We start from the raw sequence: 17,138 nt of genomic DNA on the forward strand, positions 1-17,138 counted from the left end.
AGCGCCACGGCCGGAATTTGAACTAAAGGCGAGTTACCTATGTAAGAACATAGATGGCTACATTTTTTGCACGAGATTAGCAACAGATGACGCTGCACCGGTGACTGTATATACAGTAAATAGACTCCTTTTAAAAGTAAGAACTTGGTTATAAAATAGCACATAGAACGTAAAATTGAAATTTAAAAAAATATATTTTTTTTCTGATCCATAACTCAAAAATATCATCAAAGTAGTATGATTTGATAGCTGTCAAAGTCAGCTTTGCCAGATGTTACGTTTCGATTCAAGCTAAGGAAAATAAGCGGTTTGATGTTTATCCGCAAGATGTCACTTTTATCAAAATTTCTTAATAGAATCTGCTTTACCGACAGAGAAGTTTAAAACTCGTGCACTCTGCCTCTGGCGGTTATCACACTGGGTGAGATTGATGCGATTCACGCGAGGAGGATGTCGCTATAGTACGCGCACAGCGTTGTCCAAGTTGAGTCGGTACGTGAATGTAAATTGTTAGGGACATGTTAACAATTTACGGGAGGGATAGGGTGGTTTTTAGGGGGCTATGAGTCCAGCCTTGCCTTCCTTAGATCACAAACATAGCAACATACCCCTGTCTGCCGGCGGCAATTTTGGTTCGACGTTAAATAGCGCGGGGGTAAATAAAACTTGCTTTCTTAGTCGATGTCGATAAAATTAAAACACAAAAATTTGTTATTATGATTTAGAAATCGCTTCGTATCATTATTGATAATACTTGAGTAGATATTTAATTATACACAAGCGCTGGTTCATTTTTGCCCCGTCAGACCGGACTACGGATCCTTCTAATAATAAATCGACTCGCACTCGCTAAACGCAGTCGCTAGGGAATATGTCAGTGCAAAGAGAATTAAATCACTACGTTGTCAGTGTCAAACTCGTGGTAAAAGGATATAGGTATCTACGTATAGGTTGCGTATAGGTAGATTTATCTAGATAAGTAGTAAGAAGCAGGGGCGTATTTTGAAATTTGGCGCCCCGGGCCGGGCCAGTAAGTTTTGCCGCCCCTGAAGTCAAGGAAGAAAAACAAAATGCAATCCGTCAGGGGCGGCATACACCGCCCTTAGCGGATTGGCGCCCCGGGCCCGGATGGCCCTATGGTAAATACTGACGCCCCTGGTAGGAAGAAAAACTCGAATGTTTAACTTCAGAATCTTAAACGATAGTAGGTAATTAAAATTTATCGTCCTCCCCGGTCCCGAGTAAGCGTTTTACTCACACAATCCGAATAAATTGGAGTTATTAAAAAATTTCACTATCTGCAAAAACTGGGAAGATAAGGTGATTTTTTTTAAAGTTAGATACGGGACAGTGATGTTATAATATCATGAGTAATATCAGTGGTATTTCGTTCCAAGCAAGAGCGCTAACGCAACGTAGTGAATGAATGAAATGAATTTTAATTTTTTTACTCATTTCAATCAAGGGCAACTCAAGGGAATGCCATGAAAAAAAGAAACAGAGAAAATATAACAAGATTTTAATAAATGGTATACCTATATGTGGGATATTATTACACTAAACAACTATTTTCTCTCTCCACTACCGAAAAACCCAAAAGTCCACCTCTACATCCCCGCCCATCTACTGCTACCGCTGTCCTTAAGAAGGGCATTTCGGAAAACGCTGATGACTCGGACATTATGAAACCGAGATTCCTATTAAGATACGGGACATTACTCTCACTTAAGACCCGTTTAGATGACTGGACTAGAGATGCCAGTTATTTTTTATCACGCCTGCTATGCTGCGATAGTAGTATGTGCTATTATAGTTAGTTTAATTGGCATACGAATATTCTCAGTAACAAGAGAACAAAAAACTAAAAGTCCAGGCTAACTTGACTAACTTGAACAGGGTCATTATAAATTAGTGTCCGACCGAAGATTCGGTTTCGGTTTCGGTTTCGGTTTCGGTTTCGGCCAGGTTCGGCCAAAAAATCATGTTTCGGCCGTAGTTTCGGTTACGGCCAAAAAACGGCCGAACCTTTCGGCCGGGCCGAAACTTACGAAATGCTACTTCGTACTATGAAACTAAACATGTGACAAATATCAAAAGTTGGGGAACAAGTAGGGGAGCGTTCAAGTATTACGTAACGAATTTGGGGGGGAGGGGGGTCTTGTAAAACGTTACGATGCGTTACAGGGGCGGGAGGGGGTTGTTTGAACTACGCGTTACGTAATATTGTTTTTTAACCCTTCAGAACAGTCGCGTAGAGAGATTCTCTCACGCATTTTTTAAAACGTGATTTTTCTCAAAACTTTAGACATTTCAAATGCTAATTAATAATATTAACGCGATTAAAACAATAATAAAGTTATTTTAGCGACTTTCCGATACTTTACGCCATATAATTGTGGCCTTTAGGTAAAAAAATGGTCACTTGGTGGTTACCTAACGTTTTACTAGGGGGAGGGGGAGGGGTACAGAAAAACGTTACGGCGCGTTACATGGGGGGAAGGGGGGTCAAAAATGTCCAAAAATTGCGTTACGTAATACTTGAACGCTCCCTAGGACGACAACTTAGAAAACACAATTTCCCTAATCAAGGTGCCACTGGACGGTCGACGCAGTCTTAATGTGTATAAATGGTGGAGTGGAACTCATTCCACCACTTTAAGAAACGACAACATGCATTTTGATAATCAGTAGACCGTGCTGATTCCAACAATACCACTTGTCGGTATAAACCTTCTCGGTCCTACGAAAATCGTAAATATGGTAGTTATTCTACGAATTGGCCTCTCCTCTAAAAAGCGGTTTTATAACATAATATTTTCAACGATTTTAACAAGTCTACAAAAGGTTCGGTTTCGGTTTCGGTTTCGGTTTCGGCCGAAACTGGGGTCAAAGCCGAACCTTCGGTTTCGGTTTCGGCTAAAAAACATGTTTCGGTCGAACACTATTATAAATGTCATATTTTTCCATAGATATTTGATATTAATGATGTCATTGCCAATTTGGCACATTTTGTCAGTGCAAATGCCATGCCACGACTCTAATTGCTATTTTTTATAAGGAGGCAAAGTTGTTAGTGAATTTAGTACGTTTCGAGGCTTTCAAGGCACAATAATAGCTATTAAGTACTTATTACATATCGCCAACAAACTGCCTCGCAGTTTGGCGAATCTTTGTATTGTGGACTGTGGTACGCATATTTTATATTTCCATGGTATTTTCAACAAAAAAAAATAAAAAAAATGTATTTGTAGTAGTGTCCGACCGAAGGTTCGGTTTCGGTTTCGGTTTCGGCCAGTTTCGGCCAAAAAATCATGTTTCGGCTGTAGTTTCGGTTTCGGCCAAAAAACGGCCGAACCTTTCGGCCGGGCCGAAACTTACGAAATGGTACTTCGTACTATGAAACTAAACTATGAGACAAAGACCAAAAGTTGGGGAATAAGTAGGACAACAATATTAATATGTACCTACATAATTATACTGATTACTGTATAGGTACAGAAATTAATTGGTTTATTATAAAACACAATTCCACTAATGAGGGCGCTACTAGACGGTCGACGCAGTCTTAAGAGGCTGTTAATACCTATAACGCGCACACTGTATAATTGTATCGGAGTAAATGAAATAGACCCGGGACCCGGGTATGTCCTTAAACTACGTCCAAGACCACCGGTGGACGGGCAGCAGCGTCCCTCAAATTCGGTGTACTCGACTGCGATCGCCAACCCGCCTGCCAAGCGTGGCGATTATGGCATTCACCCCCCATCATGATGAGCACAATAGAACCACGGCCCCGAGGTTCCGGCGACCCCCGGTGCTCTGGCTATGGTAGCGGTCAGGGCATTAGCGGGGTCAGGGGTGCTAAGAATCTCCGGCAAAGATCCGGCTACCCGCCCCGACGACGACTGGCCCTGGTAACACACAACATACGCACTATGAGGACTGACGAAAAGATCTGCGAGCTGGAAGAGGAACTGAGCAGGTTACACTGGGACATTGTAGGGTTATGCGAAGTCCGTAGAGAGGGGGAGGACACGACAACCCTGAAGTCTGGTAACTTGCTCTACCACCGGGAGGGCGACCAACAGTCCCAAGGTGGTGTCGGGTTTCTCGTTCACAAGTCCCTCGTAAACAACATAATAACCATCGACAGTGTGTCGAGCAGGGTGGTATACCTAATACTCAGAATATCCAAAAGATATTCGCTGAAGGTCATTCAGGTATACGCACCGACCTCGTCACACTCCGATGATGAAGTAGAAGCTATGTATGAGGACGTAAGTAGGGCCATACATACTTCTAAAACCTACTTTACTGTTGTTATGGGGGACTTCAACGCAAAGTTGGGCAAGAGAAGCGGGGATGAGTTGAGAGTGGGGCAATTTGGGTATGGGCAACGGAACCCTAGGGGTCAGAGGCTGGCCGACTTTCTGGAGAGAGAGGAACTCTTCATGATGAACTCTTTCTTCCAGAAGCCGCCTCACAGGAAATGGACCTGGATGAGTCCTGACGGTTCCACGAGAAACGAGATAGACTTCATCATGACCGACAAGAAACGGATATTCAGTGATGTCTCTGTGATCAACAGGGTAAAGACCGGTAGTGATCACCGAATCGTAAGAGGCACACTGAATATCAATATTAAACTTGAAAGGTCCAGCCTGATGAAGTCTACGCTCCGACCTACTCGAGCCTATGTTCAAAACCCCGAAAGCTTTCAACTCGAGCTCTCTAACCGCTTTGCTTGCCTAGAGAACTTGGCTTCAGTGGACGAAATCAACGACGGGCTAGTGGAAACTGTCCACACAGTAGGGTCTAAGTTTTTTAGATCCCGCCGTAAAGATAGACCTCAGAAATTGACCGAGCAAACCTTAAACCTCATGGCTGAACGACGCTCGCTACAGTTGCAGTCTCCCGATGACGCGGAGTCATATAGGCAGCTCAATAGACGTATATCTAAGTCCTTGCGACATGATCTGCGTCTCTTTAATACTAACCGTATTAAAGAGACTATTGAGCGAAACCAAGGCTCCAAAGTGTTCGCAAAGGACAAGTCTATTGGGCAAAGCCAGCTGACAAAGCTGAAACGGGAAGATGGCAGCATAGCGTCGAGCAAAGCGGAGGTTTTAGGTGAGATCGAGAGGTTCTATGGACAGTTATACACTTCGATCGCAAAGCCCGTTGACAGCTTGGTAGGAGATCCAAGAGCCAAGCTGTCCCGACATTATACCGAAGATATCCCGGACATCAGTCTGTACGAGATTAGGATGGCCCTGAAGCAGCTTAAGAACAACAAGGCGCCGGGCAAAGACGGAATCACTTCAGAGCTTCTGAGAGCGGGTGGAACACCGGTACTTAAAGTCCTCCAGAAGCTCTTTAATTCCGTCTTGTCCGAGGGCATAACGCCTGAAACATGGAATAGAGGCGAGGTGGTGCTGTTCTTCAAAAAAGGTGATAACAACCTATTGAAGAACTACAGACCCATCACGCTTCTGAGCCATGTCTATAAGCTGTTTTCAAGGGTCATCACGAACCGTCTCGAACACAGACTTGATGACTTCCAGCCTCCCGAACAAGCCGGTTTCCGAAAAGGCTATAGTACCATAGACCACATCCATACGCTGCGGCAAGTTATACAGAAGACCGAAGAGTATAACTTGCCATTATGCTTAGCGTTTGTGGACTATGAGAAAGCCTTCGATTCGGTGGAAACATGGGCGGTGCTTGAGTCTCTTCAGCGATGCCATATTGACTATCGGTACATCGAAGTGTTGAAGTGTTTGTATAGTAACGCCACCATGTCGGTCCGAGTACAGGAGCAGAGCACGAGGGCGATTCCATTGCGAAGAGGCGTAAGGCAGGGAGACGTTATCTCTCCGAAACTGTTTACTGCCGTAATGGAAGACGCCTTCAAGCTCCTGGAATGGGAAGGACTTGGCATCAACATCAATGGCGAATACATCACTCACCTTCGGTTTGCCGACGATATCGTAGTCATGGCAAAGTCGATGGAGGAACTCAGCATGATGCTCGATGACCTCAACCGAGTTTCACAACGGGTGGGCTTGAAAATGAACATGGACAAGACGAAACTTATGTCAAATGCCAATGTTGTGCCCATCCCAGTCTCTGTTGGGAACTCGGTACTCGAAGTTGTTGACTCGTACATCTACCTAGGACAAGTAGTCCAATTAGGTAGGTCCAACTTCGAGAAAGAGGTCAACCGCCGAATCCAACTCGGTTGGGCAGCGTTCGGGAAACTACGTAATGTCTTTTCGTCCGACATACCTCAGTGCCTCAAGACGAAAGTCTTTAATCAATGTGTGTTACCAGTGATGACTTACGGCTCCGAAACGTGGTCTTTCACTATCGGCCTCATCTCAAAACTTAAAGTCGCTCAACGAGCTATGGAGAGGGCTATGCTCGGAGTTTCTCTACGTGATCGAATCAGAAATGAGGAGATCCGTAGACGAACTAAAGTCACCGACATAGCCCACCGGATTAGCAAGCTGAAGTGGCAATGGGCAGGCCACATTGCACGCAGAGAAGATGGCCGATGGGGTCGAAAAGTGCTCGAGTGGAGACCACGGACTAGCAAGCGCAGCGTAGGACGTCCACCCACAAGATGGACAGACGATCTTGTTAAGGTCGCCGGAAGACGCTGGATGCGGGTCGCTTCCAACCGGCACGTATGGAGGTCCAAGGGGGAGGCCTATGTTCAGCAGTGGACGTCTTATGGCTGAGATGATGATGATGATGATGATGGAAATGAAATAGCACTGCCGCATGGTACTGGGCCTGGGTAAAGAAATAAGAAAACTCATCATCTTCCTCGCGTAATCCCGGAATATTTGCCACGGCTCATGGGAGCCTGGGGTCCAATTGACAACTAATCCCATGAATTGGCGTAGGTACTAGTTTTTACGAAAGCGACTGCCATCAGACTGACCTTCGAAGCCAGAGAGTAAACTAGGCCTTATCGGGACTAGTCCGGCTTCCTCACTATGTTTTTCCTTCACCGAAAAGCAAATAGTAAATATCAAATGATATTACGTATATAAGTAAGTTCCGAAAAAGTCATTCCTACGAGCCGGGGTTTGTACCTTGCGATGCGACCTTCGGATTGAAAGTCGCACGCTCTTACCGCTAGGCCACCAGCGCTCAAGGAAATATCTCGCTTTTTAATACAATGGACATTGGTTGGAGTCTCTGTGCTCAACTACTTATCCTGAAGCCTGAAGCACGGCTTTGACTTCGCATGAAAGTTCGCCTCACTCGCGTTTTTGGTTGACCCTGTATCTACGTGTTGGCTGAGTGAATGAATAGAGTTAGACCAAGAAATTACTGCTATTATTTTGATAGCATATGCAGTGCAACTAGTGCAAATGTTATTTATACGTCATAATTTCATAGAAGTTTTGACGTTTAAAATAACACATGCACTGCGTGTGTCATCAAATCGTTGCAGAATTATCTTGGTCTAACTCTAGTAACTTTCTTAAAAAACTGCTTAAGTAACATCAATTTCAAGGACATTGGGTATTGACAGCCCCATAATATGTGTGTAAAAGCGGTTTTATAACATTTTTTCAACGATTTTAACAAGTCTACAAAAGGTTCGGTTTCGGTTTCGGTTTCGGCCGAAACTAGAGCCAAAGCCGAACATTCGGTTTCGGTTTCGGTTTCGGCAAAAAAACATGTTTCGGTCGGACACTAATTTGTAGGTATGTGATGAAATAGAACATGAACCAAGCGCTAACTGACATTTAAGTTTAACAAACCAATACCACACACAAAGCCAGCTACTTTAGTTTATTGCAGCTACAATATTAAATTTATGCGTCTTAATTCTCTTTTGTCTGTTATTAATGTTATATAGGTATATTATAAAACACTTAATAGATTTTCACAACAGTAAAGTGAGAAAAATAGATCATGAAATACGTATATACCACTACTTACTAAATTTAAAATCTACTTAGGTATACTTACCTATTATTTTTAATTTTAACCAAGAGTGTCCTTCAAAACAATGGAATCAGCTCCATAATTTAAGGTGGAAGCAAAACAGACTTAACTCTATTTGCGGGTCGCCAAAATCTAGTTTGCCTTAAATTTGCTACTGCGTTTGGCTGGCTTGCCAAAAAGCCAGTGTGTGGTTACGCAATTAAACAAGTCCAACTAACTTAATTCTCTACTCGCCTAAAATTCCCCGCTCAAACGCAGCACGAAGTATTATTCGAGAATCCTGAGATATGGAGTTACTTTCTGAATATTATTCATTAGAAGAAAATTTTACCTATCCAGTGACCCAATTTAATAAGGCCTATTTTAGCTTTTTACTGTAATTTGTTCCACCCTTTAAAACGTTATCGCGTTATTGATCTGAATTATGGTGGAATTAACGTCTGTTTTGGTAGATAAGAGCCATTACAAGCTTTAGTCATATAGTCTGGCAAACGAATTTGTCAATAGACAATTACAAAAAATTGTGAGAGTTCGATTGATGTCGAGGCACTTATATAATATTTTACCAGCGTATTTCATCTCTTAGCAATTACAATAGCTCAAACCAATTCTAAGAAAAATAAATCTTCAAATGATTTCCAGTACGGATATGATGGTCGTTCTTAATTGTCTACGTGACAGCGTGATAAAACGGTGTCCGTAACTTTCTATCCCACGGTGTTAAAAAGTGACAGTTATTTTATCACGTGGAAAAAGATGGATAAAGCTATCCATAATACGCCGGCTGAAATCGGAAAAATATAAACATGATCCCAAGGAATTCAGAACCTCCTGCTTATTGAAGAAGGGAACAGAAAAATGTAGGATCATTAATTATAGTATGGAACAAATCGAATGATTAAACTTTCTTTGTGTCAGACCAAGAAAAGTCTGCAGCGGATTTGATAGCCCACGCAGTGCACGTGTTATTTTAAACGTCAAACTTCTATGAAATTATCTCATCAATAACACTGACACTGCGTGGGCGATCAAATCCGCTGCAGACTTTTCTTGGTCCGACTCTAGTTAAGAATTCCATCCGCCTTAAGAAACACAATAAAGCGTAAGCACACGAGGTGTATAAAGGCTAATGATATGTAAAACCGGGCCGGAGGCTGCAATCGCGTGCGATATGCACCTGGGCTGGCACAGACTATCTTTTGACAGAGAATATTTCTAATAAAATACCTACATATAAGTATAACGTAAAGAACTTATTTCTAGTAAAGCGTGTTTGTTGACACCTCTAAGTGATCGAATCAGAAATGAGGAGATCCGTAGACGACCTAAAGTCACCGACGTAGCCCACCGGATTAGCAAGCTGAAGTGGCAATGGGCAGGCCACATTGCACGCAGAGAAGATGGCCGATGGATCTGTCGCAGTCGGATCGTATAATCCGCCGTATTACATTACGGCTAGCCGTTTTCAAAAACAGGGGCGTTTTGAAATGCGGCGGTTTAACGATTAGCCGGATTGAATGCGGCTGAATGCATGAGAATCCGCCGGAATGTATTCGGCGCCATACGTTCTTCAACACGGCTAGCCGTAATGTAATACAGCGAGTCATTAGCCGCCGCTTTGACAGTTTTTAGTTCCCATTTTTAACACTCGTGGGCAGGGTGATTCACTTTTGTATGGAGAAAAAAAAGTTGTAATATTTTTCCTGACTTTGCTCACCAATGGAGTCTCCCCACACTAAAAACTACCTATTTCAATTTTCAAAAGAATCGAATAACGTTTAGAGGTTGCACAAGTTGAAAAGGTAGAGTGAGAACCCCATACATTCCGTGAAAATGAACTATGTTCTAAAATGACAAAATATAATGAACTGATACTAAAATCGAATGAGAAAACTGAATTTTGCGTCTAAAACACTATAAAAGCACTTTTCCTTTGGAAACAGGTGGAAAAACTGAAAAATCTTAATTAGAACATTTATCGAGTAACCAAAATCCAAGTTTACTACTAATTTTAAAATTTATTTATATGTAGAAGGTTCAGTATCACACTACTCTCCGCTTTGATGGTAGCCGCTTAAACCATTTTCTACCCTCCGATGTAGAGTCGTTGGTTATTTGAAAAATCTTTGTTGATGTTGTGCAACCTCTAAATGTTGACCGATTTGATTTTTTTTTAACGTATAATATTTTTTTATCAGTTAGAACAAGAATTCGAGCAAAGTCAGATGAAAATCGAAAATTCGGAAAAATGAAACACCCTACTCGTGGCGCTGCCTGACATAACAACAACAAACTATGAAAAACGCTGGGGTGTCCATCAATCTGGAGTTCGTCGGACTGTTTCTTTTCAAAAAACATTTCCTCCGCAACTTAACTAGACGGAGCCCCGCTCCGCGGGGCTCCTATTTCTGAGCGGTTTGCCCTTCGGGCATCTGAAGATACCTAATGAACCTAACCTACCTAATACCTATTGATTTAGTGAGACGTCCGTGAAAACACTGAAAACATTACACTTGGGGAAATAAGCGTACATAGGTAGGTAAGTAGGTTAGGTTCGTTAGGTAGGTTAGGTTCGTTAGGTAGCTTCAGATGGCCGAAGGGCAAACCGCGTCTATTTAAGTTGTGAAGGAAATGTTTTGGAAAAGAAACACATGTAGTGCGGTGGGACCATGGTAAAAATAAATTAAATTGCAAACATTGTCAAACTCCGGTTACGTAGGCGACCGAAAGAACTGGTCACTCTACAATCTAAATAGTAGTACGATGCGGCTAAACGTAGGCCACCTTATTGAAGAAGGTATCGCAATGACAATCCGGCTAATCGTCGAACCACCGCATTTCAAAACGCCCCTGTTTTTGAAAACGGCTAGCCGTAATGTAATACGGCGGATTATACGATCTGACTACGACAGATCCACCGGTACGTATGGAGGTCCAAGGGGGAGGCCTATGTTCAGCAGGCACGTCTTATGGCTGTGATGATGATGACGATGATGATGATGATGATGATGATGATGATGATGTGTTGACACCTCACTTAGCTTCTGACCTGGAGGAGGAGTTTGTTAAGGAAGATTCTGGGGCCCGTCAAAAGAGACGAAGGCAGTTGGAGGATCCGAAAGAATGCCGAAATAGAACATCCGATAGCTGAGCCGAATATATTAGGTGAGACCGAAGCGCATCGTCTCCACTGGCTTGGCCACCTCGAAAGGATAGGTGAAGATCGGGCAGCCAGAGCCTACTTGGGTCGACCAACTGGACGCCGTCCTTTTCCTAAATATCGTTGGGCAAATGTCGAGGCAGATCTCCGTGAGTTCGGCGTGGGCAAAAGCTGGCGTGATACCGCTCTGGACCACAGACCAACCCCTATAGACCGAGCTTATAGGACGACTCGCGGTCACCACCCGTATGGTGTATAGGTCAAATATAAGATTGTTCGCGCGCCGCTCCGATCAGTTGCGCCCAACGTAACGACCTGTTAGCAGTGTGCACGAGTCTAAGAAAATAAATCGTAAACTATTGAATTCATTGGGAAATCATGGGATATTGCAGCGTAAAATGGTGTGGCAAGTCATCTAAGACATCTACTTACGAAACAGATGGAATAACATCCCACAGGAAAGTCAAATTCATTATTTCATTGAATAATGTTTCTTGTCCGCGGGGTTCATTTTATACTGGTCAGTAAGCAGAGGCGAAGTATGTCCGTCCCTTTTCGTCAACTTGAAAATGCAATGCGCTATCCCTTTCCCTTTCGACTAGTGATGTGACGATGATGGTTTTTCAGTTGCGGAAACTTCGTGCTTCGTCATACCGTATTGTACCATTTTAGACATAATATATAGGAAATATGTTGTGTAAGTTTTTTAGAATCCTCTAGGCCAGCGGAGCAGTTAGGCCGCATGTCACGAGATGGACCTGATGATGAACTTCAAAGAAGTGCGAGGGCACTCGGTGTTGGTTTGTGATAGACATATGTTGTATGAGTTTTTTAGAATCCTCTAGGTGAGCAGTTAGGTCTCATGTCACGAGATAGACCTGATGATGAACTTCAAAGAAGTGCGAGGGAACTCGGTGTTGGTTTGTGATAGACATATGTTGTATGGGTTTTTTAGAATCCTGTAGGTGAGCAGTTAGGTCTCATGTCTCGAGATGGACCTGATGATGAACTTCAAATAAGTGCGAGAGAACTCGGAGTTGATTTGTAATAGGCATATGTTATTAGTCCATTTGAATATGTTTTCAATACAACCTTCTATGACCTTAATAAAACGGACAAAAGAAAATAATTGTATGAGATTTCGGCGACACTTTTTTCTCGTATCAAAAGAGATTGCGATTCTGAGTGGAAATAATATAAAAATTCTAAACTTTAAAATTCATGTTCTGGGTACTTTAAGCAGAAATGCCCTAATATGTTAAGTAAAAATTTCAGGTACATTGTTAAATTACTTAATGAAATATTAAATTAATCAATATAATTATTAAGTAAGTTTACTCTAAGTATACTAAATTGGTAACAATTTTACCACAATACATTTCGGTATCACTGGTAGCAGTACCCACTACCTGTAATGAACATGTCCCATCCCTACGCTTGCACGTGTCAGCGCGCCATGTTTGAAACGACCAATCGCAACGCCGTGAGCACCCCTCCCGCACCTCACAGTTTGGTGATTTGCGTCGGGAACAAAATGGCCAATATTAGGTTTCTAGAGGCGGTGTTCTGTGGCTCTGGACTAAGCAAAGTGGCGTACTCTTGTATTGGAGGCCAAGACTCATGTTGGGTTATCGTGCCAGCCAAGTAATAAGTACCTAAGTAAAATCTTGATTATTTTCCTACTCTGTACCGATACGTGGATATAGGGAATACGCGACTTTATCTCCGAGTATTTTCAGCGAAAATATTACAGGGATTTGGACCGTATAGACCATCTAACGAGTATTTATTCTGCCTTACTTTGAATGCATGGAAAGTATTTCAGAATAGCCTGCAATGGAATTGCTGTTTATTAATTTCTGAGTGAACAATAATGCAGTTGCAGTTGACATACCTACTTAGATTAAGATGACTAAATTCACGTCATTCTAAATCAGTGACTAAATACTTAAAGTTATCGAAAATTGTATTTGAAAGAGGTTAATAACTGTCAAAGGTGGATCCATAGATGGCTCCAGCATAGGTTTTACCTGTCTAGTTTTGTTTCATGGAATTTGGCTTAAAAAAGGCTTTGATATAGCAACAATAACTTCAGAAGATTATGTAGGTAAGTAGTAAAATTAGGAAACAATTTATAAGTTCAGGTGGTACAAGGGGTGTCACAGTCCGCAAAGACAAGAAAGTTTTTTGAACATTTCTAAGCCCGTTTGAAGCTTATTGATATACATACTACCATTTTTTATTCGTAGTTTAGTAACTTTTAAGTATTTTACAATCTATTTGTCTCTTTACACTGTAATCCATTTTTACAAAGAAAAAAAACAAAGTTGTAAACACACGAAATCATTCCCGCACCCAAAAAGCCGGGGTATAGCGATGTATCATGAGTCCCCATGAACGTCAGCTGGTTTACGGACAAACGGTACCCACCCAAACAGATAGCCGATTTTTTTTTCTAGTCATTTCCTTTCAACTATACAAACTTGCTGGATACCTTGGAAAAGCTTTGAATGGAAATATGTTTTTTGTAATAGGTAGGTACTTATACCTATTAGGTAGGTAGGTCGGCAAAGTGGATGGGAAAAGGCCTGGACGTGGACGCAGTCCAATACGTTGGTCTGACCAGATCCGCACCGTTCTTGACTCCACAGTTCACATGGCTCTCGGCTGGAGAAAGATCATAAGAGAGAAAATGATGCAAAAGGGATGTCACGACTCTCAATATTGAGGAATACGACGCACGGAGGAGGAATAGGTAGGTACTTATTTCATTATACACCTATCGCTATCTGAGTATTTGATTTATCCCGTCCAAAACAGACCAATACGGCCGTAATGCGCCATAAAGCAATGGTCTAGGAAGCCATTACGGGTTTAATGTTGTAGAAGCAATATGGGTTTTTATTGCTGTTCTATTGCGGCACAGGGGCGTGGACAGATGAAGCAATTTGATAGCCCACATGTGGTTCTGTCAAGGTCTGGTTTTTAGTATGAGTATAGTTAAGCGACTTTCCCGTGCAAAAACGTTTCGTACAGCCTGGCAAAAAAGAGTAGAAATTAAAAAGTGGCAACACTGTAGTGTCTCCCGTTCTCTTATATATATATATTGATTTGAAAGGCACGACACTACAGTGTTGTCACTTTTTAATTTCTACTCTTTTTTGCCAGGCTGTACTTTGTCCTTAATCGGCATGTTAAAAAACTCTACATACTTCTTTAAATTTGTATGATAGTCTTAGAAAAATGTACATACAAATCGTTAGCTTTTGTAATGTCAACAGAAAAGATGCCGGTTTTGCCGAACATATTTGACTTAAGTATCTGAAACGGTTGGTATTTTTGGAGTGGTTTTTTATTAGGGTTCCGTAACTTCCGTACCCAAAGGGTAACGGGACCCTATTACTAAGACTCCATTGTCCGTCTGTCTCTCACCAGGCTGTATCTCATGAACCGTGACAGCTAGACAGTTGAAATTTTCATACATGATGTATTTCTGTTGCCGCTATAACAAAAAATATTTAAAAGTACAGAACCCTCGGTGGGCGAGTCCGACTCGCACTTGTCCGGTATACTTCGTTCTTTAGGATAATGTAAATAATTTTCACTCAGAAACAACGAAGTTATTGGCATCATCATCATCATTTGGAGCTCGCTGTGTCCCACTGCTGGGCAAAGGCCTCTCCCTAATTAATCCACATGATCTTGATACTTGATACAAAAATAAGGTAGGTATCTATTTTATTTTAATTTCGTAAGCGCCACTTGCACCATCCCAGTGTCAAATTGTACTGGTAACCATGGTAACTCCAGGTTTAACCGGTTAACCCCGGGTTAGTGAATGGTGCAAGTGGCCCTAAGAACACTAAGCTAGCTGTCCTCTTCTACGGTCATGTTATGATATGACACAACATACCGCAGACCACTTTAATGTGATTGTTTGTGTGTCTAAGTGTAGACAGTGGCCGTCAATTGTAAAATAGAAACAGGATAAAGGATGACTCACGCTAGACCGGGGCGAGCCCGGGCCGAGGCGCCCGACATGCCATTTTCTATGACGGCTGTGTGATCACGTGGTGCTTCCATAGAAAACGAAGCACCGGAAGCTCCGGCCCGGTCTAGCGTGAGTGAAAACCGTCAATCATCATGTTCTATATCTGCTGATAACTTCAGCGGCGATATTCCGTGACAGTCGGCATGGTAGTCGATTTCGAGGTTTCCAGGAGCAGGCCAGGAGCCGGGCCGGAGCTTCCGGCGCTTCGTTTTCTATGGAAAGCGCCACGTGATCACCGATCAACCGTCATAGAAATGACATGTTGAACGCCTCGGTCCGGACCCGGCGCGGTCTAACGTGAGTCACGTAGATTTTGTTTACTTTTATTTAAATACCTAAAGATACATACTATACGTTCGACGTGTTGTCTCTCTGTCGCACTTGTAAATTCGTACGCAAGTGTGACAGGGAGGCAACACGTCGAATGTTCGCGGTAGGCCCTGAGGGCAAAGTTGGACGTAGCAGAAGATTAATTGAGAAGTAATATCCTGGGACAATAAACACTGGAATTAATATGGGAAGTTCCCGCAAAGTTTTCCAATCGCCGCGGCTCTTTGTACTGCCCGCAATTTTTGGTGACACTACCACATGGAGTTGGGGTTATTTCCGATTCGACAGTTCCGTTTTGCCACAAAATAAATAACAAATAACTAGAACGCAGCAAGGGATAGATTTTGACATGGCAAGCAAATCGTGATATTGTCACATGGAGTTGGGATTGTTTCCGATTCGACAGTTCCGTTTTGCCACAAAATAAATAACTAGAACACAGCAGATTGTGACATCGCAAGCAAATGGTGATATTAATTGTCACATGGAGTTGGAATTGTTTCCGATTCCACAGTTCCGTTTTGCCACAAAATGAATAACTACTATACTCTGTATCTTTAGGTATTTAAATAAAAGTAAACAAAATCTACCCTCAAATGTCTCCTTAAGCCAGTTGAGGGTAAATGAAAACATTACATGATCAAATAATGTAGGTTAAAGTCAGGTCGTTCAATGACTGGTCCAGGCGGTTTTGTATTTGGTCGGTTAACCAATAAATGTTATAACTACCCGAAAACTTACAAATTGTTTGTTTACTTTTATTTAAATACTACTATAGATTCGGACCAAGCCGACTCTGCATTACATATGAGTACAACGTTTACAAAGACACTCCCACACTTTGTTCTGTTCAAGTTGGTGAACATTTCACTTAGACGGACTTTAGAAAATGTAAGGGATAGCTTTTGACATGTCAAGCTATTTGTGGTGACACTGACACTGCCACATGGAGTTGGGGTTGTTTCCAGTGCGTGACAGTTCCGTTTTACCACAAAATTAATACTTGGTAGGACGTTTATTTTTCAATCGGTACTTCGGTAGCTAACACATAACATAGGTAACATGGGGCATACAAAATATCAGATAAGATGGTAAATCAGCATCAATACAAAAAAGTATATACATGTAAGTATCTTTAATATATAGAAAAATTAGATTGTGTCAAATATTTTTGAACGCGAACTGTAGAAATATGTCTCTATTTGGCAGAAAACTCTAGGATGGCAGATACTTTCATCCGCTGCTATTGATGCTTGATGCACTATTAGTTTGTCAGACCATTGAATGCGGATGCATTCTACATTCCGATGTCCTGTCAGCAAGTTTATCCGACAACAAGTAGACTGAAATGAATTGATGCAGGCGCATAATACTCGTAGCCTCTACAATTTTAAGAAATTTTATTTGATGTCTCTGTGACTTTTAATTTTATAGACATTACCCTTTGTTTTTATCATGAATCAAGAAGGAGAATGTTTTATCTCGTTATTTGCAAATGGGCAAATGGCGACATGTAAACTTTTTCATAGACTCATTTTGTCCAATCGGAATGCCGTAACGGAACCGCCCGGAACTTAGTTTCATTTCTGCAGCGATAGAGATATAATCGTGTTTGCGAGCTCTTCCGTG

The sequence above is a fragment of the Cydia splendana genome, chromosome 11 (assembly GCF_910591565.1).
Source record: "Cydia splendana chromosome 11, ilCydSple1.2, whole genome shotgun sequence".
Classification (NCBI taxonomy): domain Eukaryota; kingdom Metazoa; phylum Arthropoda; class Insecta; order Lepidoptera; family Tortricidae; genus Cydia; species Cydia splendana.